The following is a 6,363-nucleotide window of genomic DNA, read 5'->3' as shown; positions in this document are numbered from 1 at the left end:
ACTGTGATCCTTCACTCCACTCTACGACACTGTACTCCAAAAAATCCTCTCTTCAGCACTCTACTCCCCCACTCCACTCTACGACTCTGTGATCCTTCGCTCCACGCTACGACACTGTACTCCAACAAATCCTCTCCAGGGCACTCTACTCCCCCACCCCACTCTACGACACTGTGATCCTTCACTCCACTCGATAGTGTAGATTAGAAGCTGTAAGAGCAGACCAAAGTAGTCTAGGTGGGTTTGTTTATTGGAGTTAGACCAGCCCAGCCATGGAATTCTGATGTTTGGAAAAGGGGGCAAGGTGCGGAACCCCTACAGTCCGATGCACAGGACATATTATTGTGGGGTCTGACCCACACCAACACAAACCTTTTAGAGGCCAGTTTACAGATCTGTTAAAGGATGTCTGCCACTAGAGGCTGAGTTTATATGAATAAGTTCCTTAAATTAGCATATATGAATAATTAAAACCAAAGCATTCGTTTCCAGTGTAAGCGTTCAAAAGAAGTGCAGTGGGTCCAGTATTAAAACGTGTACACATGTTCTATATTTTTTCTAATTCTACGAGAAGTTCCCTGATTATATGGAAATACATCCATAATGATAAAAGGAGGGTTTGTAATTGTTCACTTAAAAAAAAAACATACATAAAAAATGTGTACTTTGAGAGAAAATGTTTTCCTAAACTGCTGTGCAACTTTAAATACAATTCTGTGAGTAATCAATCAATCAATCAATCATTCAGTAAAATATATGCATGCCAGTATAGAACAAACATTGGCAAAGTCAATAGGTTTCGCCTATGCAAGAGCGATCGGCATATTATATGTTTTTTAAAGATGTTGCACAAGAACGTGGGCTGCTGTGCAACATGGCTCAAAGAAAATGAAAATACAGTGCTATGATGCGGCAGCATTGACCACGTCATAGCGCCTACTTTGTGTTTTTCAGCCATGTTGCACAGCATCCCTTTCTATTGTGCAACTTCTTTAAAAACATTAACAAATCTAAATAGCTCAGCGGAAGCTCTTTGGTTTTGTTATGGTTTTTAAAGATGTTGCAGAGCAGGATGCTGTGCCATATGCCTTACAGCAGTGCTTGGTGGTATGGGGAGGGGGTGGGAAGCAACCCTCTCCTTTGGGGAGAGGAGGTGGCTTTGGAAATTCACTTTACCTACACCCCATTTATGCCCACCCTGTAAAAAGTCTCACTCATCACTTGTTAAGACATAACATAATCAGAGAGCCTATTATCGGAGTCCTGACATCTGAGTACTGTCACAGCTTGTCACCTTACTGCATAAATCCAAACGGGACACGTGAATTTATAAATGAGACGAGTAGATTACTAAAGCATCACATCCCAAGGACCAATAGATATTTTATAACATTCCACACCCTTGACTGAATTGAGGGAACCTTGCTCCTGCAATGGAAAGGATATGGATGCGTCTCACCACCAACGGGGTAAGTTAATCCTCAGGTGGGAAGCCCTAAACAAGAGTTTAGGGTCTGCAATAGACAAATCACAATCTACAGGCAATCCACCATCTTGTGCAGTCATGCACAGAGGCTCCTGAATGGGCACACACCACCCTTCCTACAGTCTTAAGAAGACAAGTGGAGCATGCACACTCATGCTTGCACACACACTTGGACATGTGTACTTAATAAACGTGTATAGATGGACGGGGCAGCAGACTTTGTTCCAGTACTGTGGTAACAAGCATTTACAATGCAATGGTTTCGCCTTTGGAAAAGTTAGAGCTATTGGCATTGTAAATGACAAAATTTGTATTTATGTGTTGGTTTTGAAAACAGATAAATAAATGGCATTGTCATTTACATTGCCATTAGCTTAATCTCTCGGAAATGTGAGACCTATTGTACCCTACGGACGAGCTCAGCAGACAGCAATTACTACCACACACACACACCCAGACCACACACTTAGAGCCAGCCACACACACACACCCAGAGCCACACACACACCCAGAGCCAGCCACACACCCAGAGCCACACACACACACCCAGAGCCACACACACACACACCCAGAGCCACACACACACACACACACCCAGAGCCACACACACCCACCCAGAGCCACACACACACACAGAACCACACACACACCCAGAACCACACACACACACCCAGAGCCACACACACACACCCAGAGCCACACACACACACCCAGAGCCACACACACACACACCCAGAGCCACACATACCCGCCCAGAGCCACACACACCCACCCAGAGCCACACACACCCACCCAGAGCAAAAGCTAACTGCGATAAATGTTGACATAAATCATGCAAACAGTCTATTCAAAAGAGGCAGCAGCTGAAGTGTGACACCCGGTTTATCTTGTTTCCCGGCGCACCGTGCTAATTAACTAAACACAGTAGTGTGGTTTCTAAGCAGGCAAACATGGATGTGGGCCCAGGTATACAGAGAAGGTTTCCAGTATGCTATTTTCGTATTTAAAACATTTGCTACAAAATGTAAATAGATGCATGTTAATCAATATGGAAATTTTATTTTTTGTCTGTGATGAGGAGCAGTGTGAGTCACCTGCTGTGGATTTTGTATGCACGAATTTAGCTGCTTTGCCACCAGTCACACGTAAAACGATCGGAGCTAGAAAGAAGCTTGGGGCAAGCACAATGGCTGTAGCTGGGGGGGGGGTCGGCTCCGGTCGCCTGGGGCCAGCATATGGTGCGGATGGGGTTTACCGCATTGAGGGTGGCGTTGGAGGCTTGCAAGATGAACTGCAGGCAGAGGAACAGTGCCGCCTCCCACCCTCTTCGCCAGCACCGCCTGGATGTGATCTCACCGCCCGTGAGTCACAGGGAGCCAAGTATTAGGCCCCGGTCACCCCTTACAGCTACCATGCCGCCCTCTGGACCGGGGAGCAATACGAACACCCGGGGCACATTTTAATTGCGGGGTAGGGAATGTGTGTCTGTTGTCGAGTAGGTGGCAGATATTAGGGTCCCAAGGTGTCAGCTCATACCGAGACACGTGGGGCGGTCGAGTGAGCCAATAAGGACGCTCCTGCTGTCCCTGGTGCAGTTCCAGGTTGCACAGGGACCATGGCAAGGGCTGCCATGGGGGGGGTGTGCGAGCTCATACGAAGCACTTTTTGGGGCACTATTACAAAAGTTCGGGCTTTCTCCTCGGGGACAATACGGGACTTAGCGGTAATGGGCACTGGGAGCGCGGGGCCATGGGCCGGGCGGGGGCTTCCAGTCGGATTCCTTCGGCACGCTCCCCATATTTTTAGCGGGTGGGGGGAGACCTGGATGATTGTAGCTTGGGGGGCTTCTATAGGCATGGCTCCGGGAAGCTTCGTCTCCATTTGAAGCAGTCACCCTCCCCCCGCAGATGACCTTAGCTCGTGGTTTGCTGCGGGGCCCCCGTTTGTACGGTGTGGGCTTTTGGCCTGTTTTACGTGCATGGGGGAGTGGTGACCATCGCATCTCTGTTGCCGAGGAAGTTACTTTGGCACTAGGACCGGGGGCTCATGCCTCCTGTTTATCCCCCCCCCATAGGAGACGGCCCGGGGCTGCCCCCAGGGTAGCCAGCGAGGGAGGTGGCTAGCGCGCTATGGATGAGTCAGTACGCCCCCCCCACCCTTTACTGTTCCAGCCTCATGGGGCCGTGAGAGTTGCCGCTGCCCCCATGCCCCTCTGTGTCACGGGCTTGCACGCTTGGGGCCGGCACAATGGCTGTCGCTCGGGGGGGTCGGCTCCGGTCGCCTGGGGCCAGCATATGGTGCGGATGGGGTTCACCGCATTGAGGGTGGCGTTGAAGGCTTGCAAGACAAACTGCAGGCAGAGGAACAGTGCCGCCTCCCACCCTCTTCGCCAGCACCGCCTGGATGTGATCTCACCGCCCGTGAGTCACGGGAAGCCAAGTATTAGGCCCCGGTCACCCCTTACAGCTACCATGCCGCCCTCTGGACCAGGGAGCAATACGAACACCCGGGGCACATTTTAATTGCGGGGTAGGGAACGTGTGCCTGTTGCAGAGTAGGTGGCAGATATTAGGGTCCCAAGGTGTCAGCTCATGCCGAGCCACGTGGGGAGGTCGAGTGAGCTAATAAAGACGCTCCTGCACCCCGAGCAACAATTCAAGTTACTCGACAGTAAACCAAGGTTGAGCGCCCCACATTCTTATCTGTGCTCGGGCCCCCACCCGGGTCGCAAACACGCTAGGGGGAAAGAGAAGCGTAGCGTGACATTGTGGCTGGTACTTCGGGTTTCCAGCATTAGTTGGGCTGCTGCCACCAATCCCCGCCACCCCCCGTCACAGGTCGCGAACAGCCGCTGCGGTGTCGGTCGCTCGCATGGCAGGCACGGTGTTCCCACGGTCAGGGAAAACATGGGCGGTATCTTTTCCAGCAGGCGCTGCCTTAAGACTCACCGTCACTGGTGCCGAGACACGGACAGCGGAAGGGGGCGGGGGGGCGGGAACAGACACACGGACAGCGGGAGGGGGGCGGGAACAGACACACGGACAGCACGAGCCAGAAGCAAACATTAAACTAACTCGGCTGCAAGGCCACAGATACCGTAAATACTGCAGGCCTTGGCTTGGAGCAATAGGGCTTACCGGGAGACACAGCTAAAATAATACAGCTAGAGAAACACGGGGTGTGCTGGGAACACACAACGGTACACGGAGAAGCCACGATGAAATTATCAAAACATGCCGTCCCAAAAAAAAAAAAAAAAGAAACGCCCACCGCCGGAATGACGTCACAAAGGGGCGCGATGAGAAAAATTCGACGGAACGCCCATGAATCGCCTCGCACAATGACGGGCGCCTCTCTCTTCCAATGGCTAGCCTCCCTTTATGGAGCTAGCCAATGGAACAGAGAGGCGGGACAAAGCCCCATACTAGTAAACAAAAGTTTTCGCCTGCGCGAAACGCTGCTGCGCAGCTGTTCGCCAGGCGAAACCTAAAAAGCAGTGCAGTGTGCTTTCATTTTTTCTTTAAGCTGTAAATACCCTTCGTAGTTTACTCAAAAGCAGTACAGTTTGCACACTTTTCTCACTGTAGTTAGAAGCAGTGCAGTTCCCACAGATCTGTGCAGTAAAAAGCAGTGCAGTGTGCACAGATGTCTTGCAGTGCAGCACCCAGCAGTGCGGTGTGCACAGATTTCCTGCAGTGCAGCACCCAACAGTGCAGTGTGCACAGATTTCTTGCAGTGCAGCACCCAACAGTGCAGTGTGCACAGATTTCTTGCAGTGCAGCACCCAGCAGTGCGGTGTGCACAGATTTCTTGCAGTGCAGCACCCAGCAGTGCAGTGTGCACAGATTTAATGCAGTGCAGCACCCAGCAGTGTGGTGTGCACAGATTTCTTGCAATGCAGTGCACAGATTTCAGTAAAAACCATTGCAGTTCACACAGATTTCTCAAGATTCATCATCCTCGTCTGCATTAAAAAGCACTGCACTGATTACCAGTGCCCAAAGAATCCCTTTTAAATCTCTCTGTATTCTCTGCATTGGTCACAGGGCCGTTTATAACTTATGTAAATCAATCAATCAATCAGGGGTTTTTGAGAGTGCACTACTCACCCGTGAGGGTCTCAAGGCGTGGGGGAGGGTTACGAGCAAGTCGGTTGGTCATTGGCACCAAGGGCAGTGCCCTAACGGTGGAGCTGCGCGGGGGGAGAGCAGTGACTCCGCTACTAACTGTACTCCCTCATAGTCTATACATACTTTACAATTAGACATAAATCTTTATTCATCATTAGTATATGGATTCACACAACAGTAAAAGTTATTTTCCTCATTATCTTTTTATTTTTTTATTTTATCACTTCATTATTTTATTTCTTTTCATTTCATTACATTACTTTATATTTTTGTCTTTTTTCCATTTTCTCAAAGCAAAAAAGTTTTTTTAGCAATTACAAAAAATAAATATCATTAAACAAATCTATACAAAAACCACAATCAATACTATTGTTATCCCTGGACTGTGTGCAATAAATACATATATCCCCAACTCAATTATACACATTCTCACTCTCACAAAACTTCATACACCTTACATCTGTACATGGTAGATGCCAACAGATGATTAGCAGAACCTATGCATAACCCCGTTTATAAAAGATTAGAGCACAAGGCTCAGCAAAGGGGCGACACGCGTTTCGGTGGTGTAAAAGGAGATTAGACCACCTTCATCAGGACCTTGACAGATATAAACACACTGTGCACCACTCCCCGGGTTCCTAAAAATAAAAGTAAGGAAAAACACTGTTGTCACTATGGATTCCATTTAATTGTCATTTAATACATTTTAAATAATGTGTCTGGTCATCCATGCACACACTATGT

Source organism: Lissotriton helveticus, assembly GCF_964261635.1.
Source record: "Lissotriton helveticus chromosome 1_1 unlocalized genomic scaffold, aLisHel1.1 SUPER_1_unloc_2, whole genome shotgun sequence".
Lineage (NCBI taxonomy): Eukaryota > Metazoa > Chordata > Amphibia > Caudata > Salamandridae > Lissotriton > Lissotriton helveticus.
The sequence above is the reverse complement of the archived record's forward strand: the minus strand, read 5'-3'. Positions refer to the sequence as shown.